The sequence below is a fragment of the Lactuca sativa genome, chromosome 1, assembly GCF_002870075.4.
Source record: "Lactuca sativa cultivar Salinas chromosome 1, Lsat_Salinas_v11, whole genome shotgun sequence".
Classification (NCBI taxonomy): Eukaryota; Viridiplantae; Streptophyta; class Magnoliopsida; order Asterales; family Asteraceae; genus Lactuca; species Lactuca sativa.
Genome location: NC_056623.2, coordinates 166,588,485 through 166,612,644, shown reverse-complemented (window position 1 = coordinate 166,612,644; position 24,160 = coordinate 166,588,485). Strand labels below are relative to the sequence as shown.

At 40.9% G+C, this 24,160-nt stretch overlaps 1 long non-coding RNA gene across 4 annotated transcripts; it reads right to left on the bottom strand.

Moving 5' to 3' along the window:
- Positions 1–7,628: 7,628 nt before the first annotated feature.
- LOC111890905 (uncharacterized) lies at positions 7,629–11,857 on the bottom strand. Of its 4 annotated transcripts, none has more exons than XR_006183494.2 (8): positions 11,524–11,857; positions 11,119–11,417; positions 10,900–11,023; positions 10,710–10,812; positions 9,510–9,723; positions 8,421–8,508; positions 8,007–8,145; positions 7,629–7,912 (listed from the first exon to the last, which is right to left on the bottom strand). It is a non-coding gene; the product is annotated as an uncharacterized LOC111890905 (long non-coding RNA). The 4 variants fall into 4 exon arrangements; XR_002850045.3 differs by having other exon boundaries at positions 8,449–8,508; positions 11,524–11,855; XR_002850046.3 differs by having other exon boundaries at positions 8,449–8,508; positions 11,119–11,329; positions 11,524–11,853.
- Positions 11,858–24,160: the final 12,303 nt, after the last annotated feature.

The following is a 24,160-nucleotide window of genomic DNA, read 5'->3' as shown; positions in this document are numbered from 1 at the left end:
TACACTTATCTCAACTCCTCTTATAACCGAATCCATCACTACCACCATTCCCAAAATCCTAGTGGCAGTCAATGTATCTGATACAGGGGCTACTACTGTGATTGATACTCCTGTTATCAACATACCAGCATCTCCAACCCCATCCTCTACCTCTGGTGCTACTCTTGGTGGAGATGATGAGGATTATGACTCGTTGTATTACAGTCCTTATAGAATTCCAACAGATAATGATCCTGATGCTCCTGTCACCAATCAACATATACAGGACATCAATGAAAAGTTGGATCGACTGCTTGCTGATAGCAAAGCTTATGGCAGTGTTGTTTTAAAAGCCTTCTTGGAAACTGCCATTAAGCAATACACCGATGCTATTGAGAAATCCATAGAAGCAGTTGATAAGTCAGCCACTTCTTGTTCAAAGGCCACAAAGGAGGTTACTGAGGTTGTTCACACAACTCAGATTTTCCTTGACTCTCTGAAAGCTCATACTGACACAAATGCGGCCAAATATCAAGCTTCGGTGGACTCCTTCTCTAAAACTCTTCAGGATGAAACCACAAAATTTGAAGCCCTTCGTACTGATCTCAAAACAGAATCCACATCTTTTCTCCAATCTCTGGATTCTCGTTTTGCTTCTCTTTCTGCAGAAAGTACATTGAAGGAGGACCTGATAAAACACCAAGCTACAATTGATCTCCAAAAAGTTCAATTGGCCCAGGCAGAAAAAGAGATCTCTCTGTTAAAGACTCAAAGGGCAGTTTATCAAAGTTGTGCTGGTGATGTGAAAAATATCTTGACTACTCTTCTTGAAGCTCATGATCCCTTCTTGACCTTAACCATCCGGAAGCATCTCCAGTCCAAACTCCTTCCTGCAATTACAATTCTCAGTGAGATGAAGGGTGTCTCGGAGAAGGTCTTTCTTCCGAAACAAGGGGGAGAAGAGAGTGCAGATCTAAAAGACAAAACAAAACTGAAGGATAATTTAGCTTCGGTTTCTGGAAAGAAAGTTCAAGCCGATAGTGATAGTGATACTGAAGAGACTATCGCTGAAGCTCTTAAAAGAAAGAAGAGGGACAAAGAGCTTGATGAAACGATGAAGGTGGCACAAGAGGCAAAGAATAAGGAAAAGGAGGATGTCTTGCAATGCAAGAAGACTCTGTTTCCAGAATGGGACAGAGATACACTCATCAATCAGGTGATTGAGTTTCCTTCTATGTACTGGGTGGAACCGATTGCTTCGTTTGAATGTGACAATTCAAAGGACTCGCAGTTCGACATGCCAATCACAAGAAAAGCATTTACCTTTCATTGTTTCGATGTCACTGCTGAGGTTCCTCATCCGAATCCGAAGGTTGACAGAGAGTTAGTAGATTTTTATTTGAAGAATGGTCAACCACAGTACTTGACTTGGAGTGCACAGAAAATTACAAAAGTCAAGGTACTGAAACCGTCACCTGCTGGGAGGTTTGTGAATGTAAACTTCAAGATCAACCGTGGTACAGCAAATACAGAATACTTTATTTCTCTGGCAGATCTTCCCAACCTTAATCCACATGATTGGATTCTGCTATACAACATTCTGCTCTCAAATCAAAGGGAGTATGAGTCGATTCTAAAACATCTAAAAAGAATGTTGGCCTCCTATGTCCATGAGCTTGCTACTATGGATCAGGAGATAGCAAAGGTGATGAACAAGAAACCGTCTGTCAAGCCAACGTCTAAGCCCGGTGATGTGGATCAGATGAAGTTGGAGCAGATTGATTCAACAAATTTGACTGTCATGTTCACAAAGGGTGAGAGGTACAAGTTTTTGTTTGCTTTGGTTGACAAGCATCTGTTTTCAACAGACTGTCTGGAGCATATAATCAATATCATTCATCGATGCAAGCAGAACTCAGTAGCGGATAAAAAGAACTTCACAAATATGCTTCGGTGGTACATAACGTTTAGACATCACATTCTGGCCATTATACCGAGGATATTTGAAACCGTGAAAAAGCCCTCTGTTGTGAAAAGGGGATGAAGTTTCTGCTCCAAGGACGCAAAGGGGGAGATTGTTAAGTATTTTAGTGTTGCGTCTTGGGCCTTTTGGTTTTGTAATAGGGTTGGGCTTGTCCATCCGTAGTTATCTAGAATAGTTTCCTTTTATCTAGATAAGTTGTTAGGGTTTTAATATAAATATATGCATGCATGTATGCGTATAACATAGAATAGTCGATTACGTTGATTCTTGTAACCCTATAATACCTCTACAGGTTGAATTCTTTATCGAGCTCTTCTGGGTTAGCTTTGCATTAATCATTCGACATATTCAGTGCAATACTTGTGTTCTTCATTACGTTCTTATTTATATTTTGCTTAGAATCATACGATCCTGATAGAACTTTGTTCTAACATAAGTTTTTAGGTTAATTAATTATTAATTAAGTTAGGCACCACCCATTACCACCTCGAGTAGTGGTGGTTAATGGCAGCTCACGGCGGCGGCCACCACCTCACGGTGGTGGTGACAGATTTCCTTAATTATTCCGGTCAAAATACAATATTACAACGCAATATCCAAATAAACGCACACACACAAATAACACATACACACACCCAGCCACCCTTATGGCGGCAGGCGGTGGTTGGAGGTGGCAGCCACCACCTTACAATGGTGGTGGTGGCTTTTCTTGTGAAATCTGGCCAAACAACACCCAAACGCCACTTAAACTGAAATAAACACATACATAGCACCATTTCACACACACATACACACAACCACCTCTCACGGTGGTTGGTGGCGGCAGAAGGTGGCAGCCACCATGGCTGGCGGCCATGGTGGTTATCTTCTCAGTTTCCGGCTAACAAACAACCACACATATGCTTTCTGTTAGCAAAAATGAACCCACCCACCTGGTGGCGTACGGCGGCGACAGTGACACAAGAAGGCGGGCAACATCGGCGTTGACGGCGGAAACCACCATGGTTAGCCGCCATGGTGGTTCTTTACGACTTGCATTCATCAGAAATGTACACACCAACACAACCACCTCGTGGCAGCATAAGGCAGTCAGAGGAGGACGTCACTATGACGTTTTAATGGCGAGGCAGCAGGCGGCGATGTAGTTGCAGAAGAAAGGTAGTGGCGGTGGTTCCGGTTAAAACTACGTCATAGGTTGGTCCTCGATCTCGTCCACGGTAGGAATGGCAACATGGAACGTATCTCGGTGGTTACCGAATTTGACAATGAAGGCAGCTGTTGGAGAGTCACGAACAGCGGCCACCACGACGCCACTTCTTCTCCGGTCTTCAATTGATGCATCGCCATCTCTGGATTACCATCGATCTTCGTTATTGCCGGCACAAGAGTCACCAGCAGCTGGAGGGAGTGGGGGGTATAAGGTGGCGGCGCCGGACTTGGTCGAGTGTTGGGTGGCGACTAAAAAAAAAAGCTCCTAGGGTTAGGGTTGGACGTGTTATATACCCTGTCTCAAGAAACTTCATCCCATAATGCACCATTGGTCCCTCCTTCACGTCTTTCTTTCAATTTCGCTCCAAAATTTACCATTTCTACCCCGACTTCTGAAATCCCTTTCAAATCCAATCCGCAATTTGTAATGTCCCAAAATTCAAGGCTAAAAATTTCTTTTAATAAAACATTACTTAAAGCAAATTCATCATTTCAAAACATAAGCGGAGTATTAGTTTCCAAAATACATGTTCGTTATCAGAGTAAACATTCCCAGGCTGTCTACTCTATGGTGTGTGCCATGCGATCACCCCGAGCTCTTCCCTCCGCTACCGGAAGTACCTGAAACCAAAACTGAAAACCGTAAACACGAAGCTTAGTGAGTTCCCCACCCTACCACATACCATGCATAACCACATACTGCACATACTGGGCCACGCCCGCTATCCTGGGCCTCGCCCACCTACCTCGGGCCTCGCCCGCTACAACGGCCCCGCCGCTCCAGGCCCCGCCTGGCTTCGAGCCTCGCTCAAATACAGATCCATTTCACTTAGGCCCCGCCTGTCATAGGGCCTCGCTCGCTAACACATAATAGCACATAATCATACTGCAACACATAAGTTAAACATATACAATGGATCATGTCCTAAGGCCTCGCCTATCCTGGGCCTCGCCCTTGTCCTGCTACTGATGAGACATGGAACCCCGTCCATGCTCCTGCTGATAGTGAGATACGGGCCCAGCCCACACTCACTCCTTCCCTAACTTGGGCCTCGCCCCTGCTCTGCTGCTACTGAGATGTGGAACACCATCCACACTCTGCTATTGGTGAGATACGGGACCTCGCCCCCACTCACCTCCCTACCAGGCGCATACATGTATCACACAGACAACAAGTACAACTATCATATAAACCAATCCTTGGGCACCCGCCCGCTATCAATGGACCTCGTCCGAATATCACACTAGCATACCATGCCTAGGGCTAACCCCCGGGTCTTCTACTCATAACTACATGGGCCGACATTGTGGTCGTAGACCCATTCATACAAAGGGAAATTCACCTGCACTGGCTGAACTTGCTGATGATCCCACTAGCCGCTGCCCGACAACTCTCTGAACTCCTGCTCCACCCGCTCCCCGAGCTACCAGTAACAATGCAACACTGAGTCTAACTGACCCCCGAAAGACTACCAAGTCAACTCTGGTCAAAGTCAAAGTCCTGGTCAAAGTCAACCTTCCAGGTCAACCCTACTCGCTGAGTCACCCCAGTGACTCGCCGAGTTCATATGTTCAGAGTCCTTCTTTTTGCGACTCGACTCGCCAAGTCAGTCCATGACTCGCCGAGTCTACCGATTTTCGAGTCCTGACCTGACCAACTCACCGAGTCTTCAATCGACTCACTGATTCGAGTCTAAACTCGAAGGGTTTGGGGTTTCGCGGCCTGACTCGCCGAGTCCAAGAACAGACTCGTCGAGTCCAAGACAACCTTCAACAGACTCGCCGATTTGTTCTTCCAACTCGCCGATTTCCTGCCCATCTTCATCTGACTCGACGAGCTGTTCATCACACTCGTCAAGTTCCTCCAAATCTTCATGCTACTCGCCGAGTCCACTCAAAAGGACTCGCCGAGTCCATTCAGATCTCCATACATGCAGAGGACTTTTAAGTCATGCATGGACTCCAAACTGTAGATCTACCCTTCCCAAGCCTATTCCTCACGTAAAGTTGCAAACTTTACGTGTAGAGAAGGAGATCTAGGCCAAATACACCATAAACTAGGGTTTAAGGCAAAGAGGCTCCATAATCAACTCAAGGACTGAAACTTTATGCTTTCCAAGACGAAAATACACTTAGATCTGAAGTAGCAACTCCAGATCCAGCTTCTAACTCAAATGGATAACTATCCATGGCTTAAAAAGCCCCAAATCTCACAACCAAAGAAGATCTAAAGGAAAGAAACGATTTGTTACCTTCAATAACTCAAAAAGTTTCCCCAAACTTCAGATCCAAGGCCAATCCTTGAAGCTTCAATGTTTCCCCTTCTTCTTCCTTCAAACCACTCCCAAAATGGCTTGGAAACTTGAATGCACAACAATGGAGGCTTAGGGTTCGTATTCTGGGTGAGAGAGGCAGTAAAGGAACCCTAGGGAAGAGAATGAAACGTTTAAATAGGCTCCAAGTCCCGAATTTAGGGTTTTCCTCGCACAGACCAGACTCGCCGAGTCCACTTGGCCGACTCGCCGAGTTGGTCACTTACTCCTCGACCCGGATCCCGCTCGGACTCGCCGAGTCGCCCCTAAAAAATTAGGGTTTTCTTTCCTTTCTTGGCCTTCCAGATTTTGGGTGTTACACAATTTACCCAACAACCCTCAATCTTCAAAATCCTTTCATAATAAGTCCAATACTTACCAAACACCCCCTGAATTCTAATAATCTTTACAAAATAAATCCTGAAATTACACTTTAACCCCCGAAAACCCAATTTATATCATTTGGCTACCCGAAACCAACACCCCGCTAAATATTATGGACTTTAGGACTACTATTCATTTATTAGTATTTATCTATTTATTTATCTACTAAACTGGATGTTACATGCCCCATTCCCAGTGGAGGCGATCTAGGCTTCCTAACATTCCAAGGAAGCCGTGCACATTTGAATGATGAGCATACAAGTATTGGACGTCACTAGAAGTAGCTTTGCGTAGATATCGCAGACCATATAATCTCATGATATACTTACAAAATCTGTGAAAGCTTTGTCATGCAGTACGTCGGAACATCCTAAGATTCTCATCTAATGTATCGGGGGAAGTGGCATACGCTAATCGACGAAGTGCAGTGATGCATTTTTGTAAAAGAGTAAAACCAACTGTACCTCTAACGTTTGAACGTTGTCGAAAATATGGACACGCTGCTGTGACGTCGTCGACGATACACAAAAACAGACTTTTATGCATACAGAATCAACGATGAAAATAATATCCTTGAAACATGACATTTTCGGCAAAGTAATCATGCATGACTTGTTCATTAGCCGCCTCATGATGTCTTTATATGTACCTTCTTTTTCTTTGGCATGCATTATCCGCATTTTGGTGCTGTAGTTCTTCGATCTTCTGTCTCCTGAATGACCTTTAGGGGCATTTCAAGCAACGCATCAAACATGCCCGATGAAAACAATTAGGTTGTATTTATAGAAGTTTTTTTTAAATAAAATAAAAAATAAAAAATAAAACATTTAATTAAAATATAGCCGTTGTCACCTCCCCATTGGTTCACATTTACTCTGTCAAACTCGTTGACATCTTTCCACCAAATTATCGAGCCGAGCTCGGCATCCCAAGACCTCGACCCGGTGTTCACCGAGATTCCGAGTGGGTTGTCGAGCCCACTCCCACTGACTTAACAACCACTTTTGAGTTATTTATTTATTTATTTATTTATTTTCACTGATGAGTTGCAAAAACAAATGGAAAAATTATATTGTATGATAAAGATGATTTATTTTTTCAAAATTTCAATGGTTAATCTGAAATTATTTCATCCTTAACTTTTTGTACAATTTGTTTTTTCCAACCAAAAACTACAATGTAAATTGTAATGCGACAGACTACAAATAATCTTCCCTGGGTGTTAGTCGGTCAACAACCACAGTTGATCCCTCGGGTTCATGTCTCCATAAATATATGTCTTAAACTTCAGCAACACATCCAAAATGAAATACCTTCATAAGAAAATAATAGAAAGTAAAATGTTTTAAGAGATTAAAAAAAGTTAGATGCTATTATAGACAAATAAACCAAGTATTCAAAAATAAAGTACCACCATCTACGCTTCCCTGCCCTGCAAGCATTTTTGACTTCCTTAGTTCATATGCTGAGTCAAAATTGAAATAGATGGGAATTGCAGTTGAAGCCCAATTTTAAAATTACACCATTATTTGTGCATATTACACCATATTACACCATATTAGAATGAAATTACAATCCCCCAATTAGATCGAAAAGAAACAGATTCTACAGCATAAAAATGAACCATTGGAGAATGAATTTCCAAAGAAAGAATATCTATTTAACAAAACCATAGACATAATTTATGATGAAGGACAAGCCAAATTCTTATATACCTACAAAAGTAAATTCCTATAAGCACTATTTATTCCTGCTGCAAACAACAAAATACCATATTAGCCAACTTTATCAAATACCCCTTTCATACAAAGTATTCAGCCTCATGTTTTTTTTTTTTCCAGAGGTAATCAATTATTAGGGATTAGGGAAAACATGTAAACTTCCTATAGAAACATATTTTCAGTTATAAATAATGGCCCAAAAATTCAATGTAGAACAAAGAAACCCAATATTCCTAAATAAAGCAGAAGCAGATTTTCCCGTTTGAACATGTACATTCTTTAAGAAAACATAAGCAACTGCTGCATCTATTGTATCTTTAAACCTGCATAATCACAAAATAACAACAGTAACTTTCGCTTTTCTAAATGCATTCATTATCGTGTGTGTGAGAGATTATAAATTCCTGTAATAGTTACCATATGATGGGGTGCTTTCAACTTCGCCAATTACAACAAAGAACGTTTGTTTCTGAAGGTTTTTCAAAATCATCAACCCGCACCAGAAAATGCAGTCCATATGTTCCAACACAATCGTTTTTTCTCCATAGATGATTCACTGCTTTCAAAGGAAATGAGAAATGGGTTATTCCAGAGGTCCCCGTGAAAGAGGTCAACCCCTAAGTAAGAAACTTACAAGTTGCGACAGAAGAAATTGAGAAACAGTCAATTTCAGTGACTTTTTAAAGCCTGAGCCTTTGATGAAATGAGTCTTGAAGAATTGCAGGAAGGAACAGTGTTGTTGAGCGAATATGTACAAAAAAATCGTGCATTTCACATAAACATTTGAAATCGAAGCACATACACAAAACAAAAAGTTAAAAGGAGACGAACCCTGCAAAAGTGAATTCGTTTTACTTACAACTTTGTCCGATAGCCTTGGGTTTCCCTTCCATTCCCTTCCTTCTAGAACTATCTATGTCTGAAAAACCAACAACAACAATCAACTTAGGTAAAATGGAAAGAAAAGTATAGAAAGAAAGAACAAAATCACCGACGTCAGACCAGAATCTCAACGAAGATGCTAGAGAAGACGGAAAATCAAGGACTGGAATGGCAATTTCAATACAATTTAGGGCGAGACGGGGAGAAGAGGTTGTAGTGTAGGGAAGAAGAGTGGTGTTAGAGGGCTTTTGATCTAGCTTATGAGAACGTTCGAGAACCGAGAGACCACATCAATCGTTCGACATGCACCATCAATGTTGACCAGAAAAATCGACATGGTGGCGGTGGATATGCCGGTGGCGGTGGCGATGAACGTCGACTTCAGCCTCTCGTATTGTGAAGGGGGTAATATGTGCGGTAATAGGATATGCAAGCGGGAAGCAAAACCAAAGCGGTGAAGGAAGGAGGTAAAGGGGCGAGCAAAAAGGTTCAGATGGGTCGGTGTCGGTGAGAAAGTAGATGAAGCGGTGAATGGGGACGTGGCAGAAAAGAAGATGAAGGGATGTGATGATGATTCCAGTTTCAAACGGTCAAGCAGTCCACAGTATGAGTATATAAAAAACAGAACCAATAGGAAGAAAACACTGTTCTCAAAGGAACACAAAATTAATATGTATACTAGGGAAGGAACCCCGCAAGGCGGGTGTTGGATGGTATTTCATTGTAAAAGATTTGATGGTCATTAAGATTGTTAGTTACTATTAGTCTATTACTGTGTAGAGTAGTTTGGTATATATGACCCAATAAATTTTGAGTCTTAATGTTCCAATGACACACTCCAATACTACCATCAATAGACAATTATCTTTCAATATCACTAACAGATAGAAAGGTAAAATGATCTATCTTTTAGTCGGATTGTTCATTAGCCAAAAAAAGAAAATTCATTTATATAATACTTATTCCAGACATACATCATTTATCTGTTGAGTATTTTATCCATAAAGTTTTAGTGAAGAAAAAGAAAAAACAAACAACCTCTAGGAAACCTTTGCGTAAAGTGGTGTCCGGTGAACTAGAGTCCTTCGACTTCCTTGAAATTATAATTTTTTCAATATTCAATTACAAATTGCTGTATAACAATTAACAACTAATATTATGCACACATGAAAAAAGATACATAACTTACAAATGTTTAGGATGTGAAGGATATGGTGGGCATCCCCTTAAATCACTTCGATGATGACTGGAACTATAAACAAAAATACACAAATCAAGTGTTGGAAACAAAAAAAATCCAAAGAAAAATTAAATATTAGGGTTGTAGATGACACTCGATTTGATGTTTTATTTTGTTTTCTTTTTCGCTACCAATTGCTAAATAAAGATAAAAATACAAACAACTATGTAGTCAAAAGTGCTAGTCTTAGGATTTGCCCGGTCTTTGCAAACAATTTCTTTTAAAAGTAATGATTTTTTTTGTTTGACTATCTATTCAATATATATATATAGTGAATGTAAAAGAAAATTAAATATGTTTAGATGTAACATACTTGCATGTATATCTTAATTTGATTAAAAATGGTCATGTAGGCAGAGAAAACATTGTACAAGAAATGGTCCCTTTGACAAAAAATTATTACATAAAAGATCCTTATAGCAGGAAACTGTTTAAAATATAGTCCCTGTGACAAGGAAAACATGACAAAAATGATCCCTTTATGAATATGTTGCAAAAATGGTCCTATTGGTAGAAAACAATTACAATGAAGATCAGAAAGATAATAAAAAAATCAACCATGGGAAAATTGCTTACACATCAATTAAAGATGGCTTTAAAACAGTTTCACCATAATCGATTATTGGGGTAGACACCATTGACACATCACCTGATTAGGGATTATATATGCAATGGTTTAATTTTTTTATATATATTTTATATATTATACAATTAAATCCAATGTGGTTTTGTATAACATAAAAGGTAAAGTTAAAAATAAAGTTTGTTTTACCCTTTCCTATTTCATTGCTCATGATCTTCCTTTTTTGGCACCACACACTTGTAGAGACACATATATATTCTCATAACCAACTTTCCAATTCTTTGTTCACAATGGCAAAAGACATAAATGCCCTCCAAATACTAATCATATAAAATGGCCCTAAAAAAGTAAGGTGGTTGACCAAGTAAAGATTTTTTTTTTATCATATTTAATATATATAAATATAGTGAAATACCTCATATGGCCAACCATAAACAATAAAGAAATCCAATGAGTAACCATCAGTTCTTGAAAAGTGATAGAGCTTCATGCATATTCAGGCTAATATGTTCTTCAGTCTAATCATCAAATCCAAATCTTAAAAGCTAGAAGTAAAAGTCAATAATGAGGTTTTTCATGAAAGACTCATAATCTGATGTGCATACCTGCTTGTCGGGCTCTTCTTGAAACCAAATTATAGTCGTAAAATGTTGTGAATGCAATCGCCTGACTACGAGTACTTTGACGCGATGCCTCTTCCTGTGAGAACATTGACTTTTTCAATCACGTCTGCAAGAAAGATTTTGAAGGTTAAATTTTGGGGTTAACTATTTCATTAAAACAGAGAATGGTGGATTGATTGTGAGATGAGATTATAGATATACCTCTTAAGAAAAGACCCTCTGATGAAATAAGAGGAACTTCAATGAAGTGAGGACGTTGAAGTTGTCGATTTCTACCTGCTCCTGCTCCAGCTCCAGCTCAGGTTGACGTTTCTAATACCTAGGAGACCTCCCCTTTCAGACTTTAGCTCTATCAGGACTCAATTGTTGATGGTGATGTCCGTACTTCCTCACTCGTCCCTCCATCAAAACCCTGGAGGTTTCCAGGTTCAACCATGATCGATCAAAAGCAAATAGAAGTGACCCACTTCAATTTCTGAACTTATTTTGCATCAATTTCTCTGTAGGGCGACAAAATCGTACCCCAAAACGAAGGAATAGATAAAAATAAAGAGAAACAACAGAAGCAAGCCGACGGGTTTGAATCCGAAATCAAAGCTTCCTTACCTGCAAATGCCAAATTGACGGTGGTGTAGAGGTTGAACCCTAAATTGATAGTGAGATTGGGGAGAATAAGATAAACATCGGAAGTGAGAAGAAGTTCAAATCGAGTGAGCCCTGAAATTGTATGTATGTGATTGGGCAAACAGAGGCCGTGAATGGAACGTGGAAAAATAAGAAGGAACATAGATAGGAACATCACACGTAGCAGGCACCGACCAACGCCTTTCTTATCCTTCGATTCTGTAAAAAATACGCCTTCAAAGAGAAGCAGGTGACAAAATAAAAGCCGTTTGGACAAAAATACCCCTGCATTCCATTAACACCTTTTGTCAATAAATTAAAAGGAAATTTTTCAGAAAGGAAAAGAAAAAAAAATTGGTCCAATCACAACAAAGAACTGTTGGATTGGGAACCTTCTTTTAATATATTTATATAATAAATGGTTAGACACAAAATTTATTTTTTAAATATATATAAAATATATTGATTAAATTAAAAGGATGGTTATGCCATTTGAAGTAATTTGTAAGATTGTTTTATCATTTTTTTTGAATAACTTAGGCCATCCTTATAATTTGTATTTGTCCAATGGTTTCGTCCTTTATGATATTCTTTAATCCTTTTAAAATCTTAATGCGATTGTTATATAGATTAAAGTATTGAATAAGCACATTTATCTTTTTTTTTTTATCGTGTAAAATGTGTTTTGGGTATCAAACATGCACATGCCACATGATTAATCCGTATGACACAGGATATGACATGCATTCACGTTTTTAACTGTGATACATGAAAACACGAATTTATACATACATTATCTAGTACCATTTTTTAAGCTATGAAAGCATGCATTTAATTCGTGTGTATATATGTGTTGCGTGTTGTGTGTTTATACGTGTATGAAAGCACGAAGCTTAGTGAGTTCCCCCAAAGTACCAACACACAAACATATAACATATACCAACAACAACATACATACAAGGCCTTCAACATGACTGAAACGCCCCACCGGCCTATAGTTCATTTAGTACGCCCATAGAGCCTTCAGTCTGAATGGAACGCCTCACCGACCTGCAGTCTATCTGGTACACTCATAGAACCTTGAGCTTGAATGGTACGCCTCACCGGGCCTTCAGCCTATCTGGAACGTTCTCCTGGCCTTCGGACTAACTGGTACGCCCCACTGGCCTTCAGTCTATCCGGGACACCCTGGGTTTGTTGGCCTTTAGCACAAAGCAGGTCCGTCTCAACCCAACCATACATAACCATGTCGACATATACATAACAGATAAGCATACATATAACATATCAATATAAATATTACCAGGTTTGTTGACTGGCAACACAAAACAATATAATATCAACCCAACCATACTACATCAACACATGCAACCGGTAAACATATAGCCAGAACAGATAATAGGCAAATCACTAAGCATATCATTATCCTATCTACCAGGATATCTATCTAACAAATCATAACAACATAGCAACATACTAAATATCAAAAATCCAAGGAATGCACGACCGTATATATTCAAAGGTGAGATAGTCACCCGGACAGATGATCCCTCTCTATAACCACAACCAAACGAGGAACAGGTAAGAGAGCTTGGATCAAGAGTCCCCATTCTATCCTACATGACTATATACAATCCCTAAGACATCCCTCTACTAACATATAACCAAAACTAGTGGGCTGACATTAGTGCCTTCGACCCATGGGTACAGTGAGGTGAAACTCACCTCGAATACTGAAGTTCACTGCTAGAATCCTTAGCTGCTGCCCCAACGACACCTCCGATCTATAAGATCAAAATAACACCCAATTAGCAATTGGGTTTCATTATAAGGCCCACTATCCATACTTGGGGTAAAATGACCATTTTAACTTTGACCCAACAAGAACCAAAACCAAGGCCCAATTCTATTAACCAAAAGGTCCAAAACCAAAAGATCCACAAAGGCCCACTAGTGGCCCAATTTCCAAATTGGGCCCAACCTATGAGTCTTATCCTAATCCCATAATTTCCTTTATTACAATTCAGGTTACCACAAGTACCCTATCACAACTGGCACTTTAGCCAGAAAATTCTGTGACCATGTAAACATCATCTATGATAAAAATTGTAACTCTAACTTGATACCATGCACTATGTCCATTCTATGACAACAAAACTAAATCAAGATTCACAAGTGAAGTTCAAAACTCTATACAAAGTATTCAAATAGTCAATAATGAGTTGAAAACCATAAAAATTCTAGTTCAAGTTTATTATGGACTAGGGTTTCCTTATTGGGCCTAATGGACCAATAAGCATTCAATTCAACTATATTGGGCTTAGAAACCCTATTTGGATTCTAAATGGACCCGATTCATAAATCTATAACATTTTGGACCATTTGGGCCTAAAATGATTCATTCTAACCCTAATGGGCCTTATTGGGCCATAAATGATTTCCATTTACCCTAATGGGTTTTATTGGGCCGTAAACCATTCTAAGGGCCCAATGGGCGGGCCTCATGATTTCGAGCAAAGGCAAGGAATGACCCAAGATAACCCATTCCTTCCTCCTAGCCCAATTGAGCGGCTCATATATATATATATATATATATATATATATATATATGTATATATATATATATATATATATATATATATATATATATATATATATGCATATATACATACATATACAAGTAAAAAAAGAAAAAAAGAAAAGAGGGATAAATTGTGCACTTGCCACCTCACTTTTGCATGGTGGGTTTCCATGCACCTATCATTTCAACCCTCTCTCTTCCTCTCTTCTTCTACCCTCGGCCGAAGATCGCAACACTCCCATCATCTTCATTTCTCTCAAAAACTCCTCTTTACTCCTCAAATTTTTGTGATTTGTGTGGGTGTATCCAAGAATTCTTCCACAAAGATCACTTCTAGGTAAGTTGCTAACACATTTAAATGATTTGTCTCCATTTCATGCAAGAGTTCTGTCACACCCCAAAACCAATAATGGCAGAATACGTTTCGAGGTGGAGGACGTCATGTATAATATCATCACAATTGTATAATAGTAAAAACAAGAAACATGCAACCATTTCATTTACATAGTGAGTGGAATTACAGGTGTGTTCTGTAAAGTTCAACAAACACCAAAAGTATGCAAAAATAAGAGATGGATCTTGTATGCTCCACCTTCTCCAAAATGTAGCACATGTACCTGTTTATCTTTGACCTGAGGATACAAGGTATTTTTGAAAACGAGTATCAACATAAAGCTGGTGAGTTCATAAGAGTTTAGTGTGAGTTTTAGTATAAAATGCATTAGTATAGATAGTGTGAGGGCTGTAGTTTACATTCGTAAGTAATGGGAAACTCTAGAAAATCTTATATTTTCCAAAAATACATTATAACTGAAAAACCTGTAACTTGCATGTAAGTCTCATTATTTTAAAGAGATCGTTTGTATTAAAAGTATATTAGTGAATCCCCAATAAGTAGTGTAATAAGAAAGTTATGCCTCATATCAGTAATAGTGGTGCAAACTCTCATTAGCATTAGATACTTATTTACTTCGGGATTTTAACCTATTCTTTAGTATTAGCATTTTAGTGTGAATGTAGTGTATTCCTTATATGTTACTGATAGTGTGAGTAATAGAGCACCCCATGACCCTCCCGGTCATGCATAGTGTAGAGAAGTAGCGGCATCCCTGGGCCTGCAAGGCTCGGACTGAGATTAACAGTCGGGATGTAATAGTGTCTGCCCCGTATAGATCTATACATGTAGCGTCGTCTTCCTGTCGGAAAACTCTGGGCATAGTATGTAGCGAATAGCGTATCTCGTAGTGAGTTAGTGAGTTATCACCTGATTAGTGCTTTCTCTTGTATTATAGTGAAGTAGTCTTTTGTATAGTTCATAGTGAGTTTCTCTTACTAGTGAGTCATCTCATATTAGTGTGTATTATAGTGTGTAAGATAGTAGCAGTAACGAGTAGCAGTGGCCTTAACTATACCCATTATAGTTAACTTAGTGTGTATAATTCTTGGCAATTAAGTAGTGTAGACATTGATTGAGATGAAAAGGCCCGTATCCAACACCATTATAGATGATATATAATTAAGAATTCAATGACAGTTGGACGGATAACAACTACCCTAAGCCCACAATCAAACAAGAACAGGAAATAAGGCGAGCTATCGGTCCTAAGTCCTTCAAGTCTTACTTATATAAATATATTAGTGTTGTTACATTTTATAAGAAAATATATTTAATGAAAATCTTGTCAAAAGGGAACATTTTAGAAATAGTTTATTTATCCAAAATAGTTTTTAAAACATAAAGTTCTTTTTATAAGGCATAGTGGTAAATCACATGTGATTTGAGTTACGGATAGTGAATCACATGTGATTAAATTTCATAAACATGTATATTTGACTTGTATCCCCCCCTAAAACACATAAAAACATTCGAAAGGTTCATTAAGGGGTATGAACTCACAGTTTATCATAGGGTTCGAGTGTCAACGAATGCCCTGAATGTCAATGGTCCCTATAAATCATGTGATGACACATAATTGGGTTAGAACTAGGGTGTTTCATGCATAAACATGATGGAAAAACATTCTTAGGGCTCTGAATTACTGAGTACAAGTGTCTCATGATCTATACTTAGTGATTCATGCAAGTATAGGGCCAAAAGTGGGCATTTGAGTGAGTGCAAGACCTTGAAACTTAGTGTGCGGTTGAGGTGTGTGGCCAGAAGGGTGTGTGAGGCTGCACACAAGTGTGTGCGGCCGTTCAGAGTGTGTGTGTGCGGCCGTACACAAGAGTGTTCAGCCGTACACTCCTCTTGAGTCCATATTTAGTGTTTGCTCTTCACACTAAGGATATTTGAATGTGTGCTGCCCTCTTCATGAAGGTGTGCGGCCGTACACCTTCGAGGGACTATGAATATGATGAACATGATGAGTTTTAAGGATTGGGACTCAAGTGTTTACCCCTAATAAGCTTGAAGATGATCTAGTTCACAATACGAAGCCTTCAAGGTGTTCTTGGTTGACGATTTTTAGAGAGAAGAAGTAGAGAGAGAGTAAGGAGTATCCAAATGAAAAAATGAAGAAGGTATCCAACTATATATAGGTTTGGGTGTGAGGCTAGAGGGTGTGCGGTCGCACACATGGGTGTGTGGCCGTACACACAAAAGTGTGGCCGCACACACCTCCTTTGGTGTGTTTGATCCGATTCCATGATGCAAAACACTTTCCAACACTTCCTAAGACCCATAGTTAGACTATATTATGTCCAAAACACGCATTTGGAACCACAAGATTTACAAAGGATGATGAATTCAAGATGTAAAGACAATACATGGACCAATTACATAGGATGAGAGTTTCGGGTTGTCACATTATCCCCCCGTTAGAGGGAATTTCGTCCCGAAATTTAGAATTCCTACAGGGGATAGTTACAGAACTATTAGGCAAAAAGATGGGGATATTTGAGTTTCATTTGATCCTCGCGCTCCCAAGTGAATTCCGGTCCCCGCTTGGCGTTCCACCGAACCTTCACAATTGGGATACGACTTTGTTTCGTTCGTTTCACTTCTCGATCCATAATTTCTGCAGGCTCTTCCACAAAGTTGAGGTTTTCATTGACCTTAATCTCGTCGAGGGGAATCACGAGAGTTTCGTCGGATAGGCATTTCTTTAAGTTCGAGACGTGGAAGGTAGGATGTATGTTAATTAGCTCATGGGGTAAGTTGAGTTTGTAAGTTACAGGGCCGATTCTAGCAAGAATTTTGAAAGGCCCTATGTACCTTGGGTTCAGCTTTCCACGCTTTCCAAAGCGTATCGTGCCCTTCCAGGGCAAAACCTTCAAAAGGACTCGATCTCCTACCTGAAACTCCAAGGGTTTCCTTCGTTTGTCCGCGTAGCTTTTCTGTCGATCCCTAGCGGCTTTTAATCGTTCACGAATCTGCACAATCTTCTCGGTCGTTTCTCGAATGATCTCCGGACCAGTGAGAGCGCTGTCAGGAACTCGTCCTTTAGCCAACTGAGTGTCACCCACCTCAGTCCAGCACAGAGGGGATCTGCATTTTCGGCCGTAGAGGGCTTCGAATGGAGCTGCCTTGATGCTCGTATGATAACTATTGTTGTAGGAAAACTCCACAAGAGGTAAGTGTGTATCCCACGATTTACCGAAGTCGATCACACAAGCTCGCAGCATATCTTCTAAAGTTTGGATTGTTCTCTCACTTTGTCCGTCGGTCTGCGGATGGTAAGCTGTGCTCATGTCTAGCCTCGTCCCTAGAGCCTTTTTTAGTGATTGCCAAAATCTCAAGGTAAATCTACTATCTCTGTTCGAGATAATAGATATAGGGATGCCATGCAGCCGTACTATCTCCTTAAGATATGTTCTCGTGAGCTTCTCCATCTTGTCCGTTTCTTTGATAGGGAGGAAGTGTGCAGACTTGGTCAATCTGTCGACGATGACCCAAATAGTATCCAACCCACCCGTTGTCTTGGGCAGTTTGGTTATAAAGTCCATTTATTATCCGCTCCCACTTCCATTCAGGTATTTCGGGTTGTTGGAGGAGTCCCGATGGCTTTTGATATTCGACCTTGACCTTCGCGCATGTAAGGCACTTACTCATGAAGGTAGCGATCTCTGCTTTCATGTTAGGCCACCAGTATAGCTTCTTGAGATCCAGATACATCTTATCCGAACCTGGATGGACAGAGTATCGAGTGTTATGAGCTTCCTCCATGACTACCTCTCTGAAACCTCCGTGGCGCGGAGTCCAGATTCGGTCCATAAGGTAGTAAGCTCCGTCACCTTTGATTTCCCAACTTCTATCCATTCCGCACAGGGATTCTCCCGTCACATTCTCAGGTTTTAATGCTTCAAGCTGAGCCTCCTTAATCTGTGCGGATAGATGCGAATGGATAGTCATTGTTAGTGACTTGGTCCTTCGACCTGAATACTCTTTCCTACTCAGGGCGTCTGCTACCACGTTGGCTTTCCCCGGGTGGTATCGAATTTTGCAGTCGTAATCGTTGAGTAGCTTAACCCATCGGCGTTGTATCATATTGAGCTCTTTCTAGTTCAGTATGTGTTGGAGGCTTTTATGGTCAGTATACACTACACTCTTTGTCCCATACAAGTAGTGTCTCCAGATTTTTAGTGCGAAGACGACCGCTCCTAGCTCGAGGTCGTGAGTAGTGTAGTTCACCTCATGTGTCTTTAGCTGTCTTGAGGCATAAGCAATGACTTTACCTCGTTGCATCAAGACACAGCCGAGTCCCTGATTCGATGCATCGCAGTATACCACTAAGTCTTCGGTTCCTTCGGGAAGGGATAATACTGGTGTGGTGCATAAGGCTCGCTTCAGGGTTTGGAATGCCTTCTCCTGTTTCTCTTCCCAGTTGAAGGATACGCCTTTCTGTGTCAACATAGTGAGAGGTTTCGCAATCCGAGAGAAGTTTTGGATGAATCTGCGGTAGTAGCCAGCGAGGCCTAGAAATTGACGAATCTCCGTGGGCGTCTTCGGTGCTGACCAGTTCTCAATAGCTTTAATTTTGGAGGGATCCATGTGGATTCCTTCTTTACTAACTACGTGTCCTAAGAATTCAACTCTTCGGATCCAAAACTCGCACTTAGAGAACTTCGCATATAACTTCTCTGATCGCAGTGTTTCCAGGACTCGTCGCAGGTGATCCTTATGTTCTTCCTCGCTCCGAGAGTAGACGAGTATATCATCAATAAAGACGATGACAAATTTATCTAGATACGGACGACATACCCTATTCATTAAGTCCATGAATACTGCGGGAGCATTTGTCAGTCCAAAGGGCATCACTACGAAATCGAAGTGCCCGTAACGGGTTCGAAAAGCTGTCTTTGGAACATCTTCCTCAAGCACCCGTAACTGGTGATACCCAGACCGAAGATCAATCTTGGAGAAGTAACTTGCTCCTTGTAGTTGATCGAATAGGTCGTCGATACGAGGGAGTGGGTAGCGATTTTTGACCGTGAGTTTATTGAGTTCCCTATAATCGATGCACATACGGAACGATCCGTCCTTCTTCTTCACAAATAAGACCGGAGCTCCCCAAGGTGAGAAACTCGGTCTTATAAAGCCCTTGCTGAGCAGTTCGTTAAGTTGACCGGATAGTTCTTGCATCTCGGCAGGCGCTAACCGATAGGGAGACTTTGCTACGGGGGTAGCTCCTGGGACTAGGTCAATTCTGAACTCAACCTGACGTTTGGGAGGTAGACCCAGAAGGTCCTCCGGAAAGACATCGGGGAAATCGCATACAACAGGAATGTCCGTCGGATCTTTCGTTTTCTGGCTAATGTCGACAACGTGAGCAAGAAAGGCACGGTATTCCTTACGCAAGTATTTTTGAGCCTGAATACTGGAGATGATACGTAGGCTCGTACCGGGTTTATCTCCATAGATCAATAGAGTTTCGTGGTTCGGAAGATTCAGGCGAATGGCTTTGTCGGAGCATAGGATATCGGTACGATGGAGACTCAACCAGTCCATATCGACAATGACATCGAAATTTTTGATAGAGACTGGTAAGAGATCGATTGGAAACGAATGGTCGTCTAACGTGAGGGTACAACCTATGTAGATTTCATTAGAGCTTTCGGTCTTCCTGTTAGCCATTTCTACGATGAATGTTTCTTTTAGTGGTTGAGGGGATTGTTTGAGTAAGTGTTTAAAGTTTTGATCTATGAGGCTTCTTTCTGCACCACTATCGAATAAGACACAGGCATAAGAGTTGTTGAGAAGAAACGTACCCGTAACTACTGTGGGATCCGCTACCGCCTCATTGTGACCAATAGCGAGTAGCCTACCAGTTCCCCCAGCATTTGCAGTCTTCGGACAGTTCTTCTTGAAGTGACCAGCTTCACCGCAGCCATAACACGTCGGGGTTACTCCTGAACCGGAAACTTGCGAGATAGGTTTGGGAGGGACCTTGCAGAATCGCACAGTATGGCCCTTCCGACTGCAGTTGGAACACTGCAATTCACGGCAGGGGCCGTTGTGGTGGAAAGGGCACTTGGGACACTTGGGCAGATTCCCACTATAAGCTTTTGGCAGTGCAGGAGTGGCTGGAGTAGTGGCAGCATGGACTGCCACAATTTGCTGGTCCTTGGAGGAGGTTTGAGTTTTCTTGCCTTTCTTCTTATCCCATCGCTTCCTCTTTCTGTCAGATGAATCGGGTGGTGCAGTGGTAGTTGTGGTTGTTGTTGCTGGAGTGGAAGAGACTTCATGGTTGATCAGACTCTGGGCCAATTCCTTGGCACTGTCGAAGGTGGTAGGGCGTGAGGCTAGAACATTTCCTCGATACGGGGGCATTAGACCCCAAATGTATCGTTCGATCTTTTTGCTTTCGGATGGGATCATGTTGGGATACATAGCCGCCAAGTCGCAGAACCTGGCCGTGTAAGCTGTTATGTTAGTCCCTTCCATCTTGAGGTTCCAGAGTTCTTCCTCAAGTTTCTGAATTTCGCCCCTAGGACAGTACTCCTTTCTCATGAGATCCTTTAGAGTGTCCCAGCCCATGGCATTGACTATTACCAAGGAGAGCGCACTGACATGGCCGTTCCACCATGTCAGGCCCTGTTAGTGAGAGTGGCAGTAGCGAACTTGATTTTGCTCTCTTCGAGACAAGAGCACATTTCGAAGACAGCTTCGGTTCTTTTGAACCATTGGGATAACGCTAGAATTCCTCCGGTACCATCGAAGAAGGTAGGTTTGCAGTTCATGAAGTCCTTATAAGTGCATCCCTGCACTCTTTGATGGACTTCACCAAATCTAGAGTTACCACCGCTCGCGTCCCCGGAGTTCATTTGAGCCATGGCTGCTGTCACAACCACGGTCACAGCTGTTTGGAACAGCACTGGGGTGAACTGCGGAGGAGGAGGTGGTGGAGGAGAGGTTTGAGTTGCTGGTCTTCCTCTGCTTGGACGCTTTCGTGGAGGCATCTTTTACTGGAAGATCACAAGAATGATAGCAATAGTAAGAGTCTATTGCGAAATAGGAATAGGGTGTTTCATGGATTAATTCAACATAATCCAAAATTCAGAGTGAGAGTCATAGTAATAGGATAGTTAGCTGCCAATGTACTGGTATTGATGATGTAATACAAGTTCAGGAAAAAAATTGACCTAACAAAAAGGTATTACATCAAACCATAGGGAAAATGTTGGCAGTTTAGAGATCTTGTTAGAGTGCTTTCTAGAGCTAGGATTATTTACAGACCAACGATCTATGGAACATTGAGAGAAAAAGCCTAGTCCTATAGACAAAAGAGTGAGGTAATTGGATGTCTTCTACTGGCGACGGTTACTTGTTGGGCGAACCCTCAGATCCGCTAGTCGACGCATAATTTCCTGAAGGTTTCTATCATGAATCCTTTGACGTGCTCGAAGTTCCCTAGCTTCGGCTCGGGATGCAGCCAGCTGATGCTGCAGAGCCTCGTTGGTCCTCCTTGTCCTGTCCATGGCTTCTTCGAGTTGGCGGATGCGAGCCGTGTTGAGATTCGAGTTGGCATCCACTTCTACAACTCGACCAATAGCAGCTTGACCCTGCTCGACATTTCTGGCAATCCTTCGGATCATGATGGGCAGAACCCGATCCGCTGATCCTCCTTCGCTTATGTTGTAGAAGCTTCGATCTCCATTGTAAGGTAAGGGCTGACCCTGCTCCTCGCTCCATCGGTGCAAGGATATGGCCCACATAGGAGTGGGACCCTGAAATGTCGGACGGGGGTTGGGGTTCGGAGCTTCAGGAGGTTGGTTGTTAACTTCTGGTTCGGAGCTCGAGCTATCTGAGAAACCTTCAGCATGATGATCATCCAAAGGGATCGGGTGATCATCGTCTGACTCCTCATCGATCCATCCTCCATTGCCCTAGTTTGGATAGTACGGATCGTCGGGTAGATGGAAGCCAGCCATGCTATCTATTCGAGAAAGGGGAAAAGAAGATTAATAGACGTACTAACCTAAATTACTTATAAGATGAATCGTTACTAGTCGACCCAATACTTGCGTAGTGCATACCAATTACATGCAACCGAAGCAAGATAGTCCTTCGAATAAGCAACCCTAACTCTAGATCCCCAATCAAACAAGAACAGGAGATAAAGCAAAGGCTACAGATTCTGAGTCTATAGCGCCCTAGTCACATGTAACCGTGATGTATTCACTTAGCAACTATTGTCCTACCAGTAACGACCCTTTTAGTTATCACATATGTATGTTTTAGAGATACAAAATACTCATATATTATTCTTATGCTAACGGTATTATGGTAGCGTTGGTAAGTTTTAGACTTGTTGCAACATCACAACCAAGCTTAGGCATATGCTAGTCACTCTCGTGAAAATGTAGTTGATCAGGCTACATTCCCCCAAATGTGACTATATGTCTCTAAGCCCAATTATAATATCCAACAATCTTAATACTTTTGTTCTGTTCTAGGATGATACTGGCTCCTGTGTTTTATGCGTATATATTATACTTAGTTAAATCTTTTAAATACTTAATAGTATATATTCTTGGTCAGAGTGTTTTAGTCCCGAAGTGTTTATAGTTCGTATATCTTTTTATAGGTTGATATACTTGATTCACAATAAACATAGCTCTGATACCAATCTGTCACACCCCAAAACCAATAACGGCGGAATACATTTCGGGGTGGAGGACGTCATGTACAGTATCATCACAATTGTATAATAGTAAAAACAAGAAACATGCAACCATTTCATTTACACAGTGAGTGGAATTACAGGTGTGTTCTGTAAAGTTCAACAAACACCAAAAGTATGCAAAAATAAGAGATGGATCTTGTATGCTCCACCTTCTCCAAAATGTAGCACCTGTACCTGTTTATCTTTGACCTGAGGATACAAGTTATTTTGAAAACGAGTATCAACATAAAGTTGGTGAGTTCATAAGAGTTTAGTGTGAGTTTTAGTATAAAATGCATTAGTATAGATAGTGTGAGGGCTGTAGTTTACATTCGTAAGTAATGGGAAACTCTAGAAAATCTTATATTTTCCAGAAATACATTATAACTGAAAAACCTGTAACTTGCATGTAAGTCTCATTATTTTAAAGAGATCGTTTGTATTAAAAGTATATTAGTGAATCCCCAATAAGTAGTGTAATAAGAAAGTTATGCCTGATATCAGTAATAGTGGTGCAAACTCTCATTAGTATTAGATACTTATTTACTTCGGGATTTTAACTTATTCTTTAGTATTAGCATTTTAGTGTGAATGTAGTGTATTCCTTATATGTTACTGATAGTGTGAGTAATAGAGCACCCCATGACCCTCTCGGTCATGCATAATGTAGAGAAGTAGCGGCATCCCTGGGTCTGCAAGGCTCGGACTGAGATTAACAGTCGGGATGTAATAGTGTCTGCCCCGTATAGATCTATACATGTAGCGTCGTCTTCCTGTCGGAAAACTCTGGGCATAGTATGTAGCGAATAGTGTATCTCGTAGTGAGTTAGTGAGTTATCACCTGATTAGTGCTTTCTCTTATATTATAGTGAAGTAGTCTTTTGTATAGTTCATAGTGAGTTTCTCTTACTAGTGAGTCGTCTCGTATTAGTGT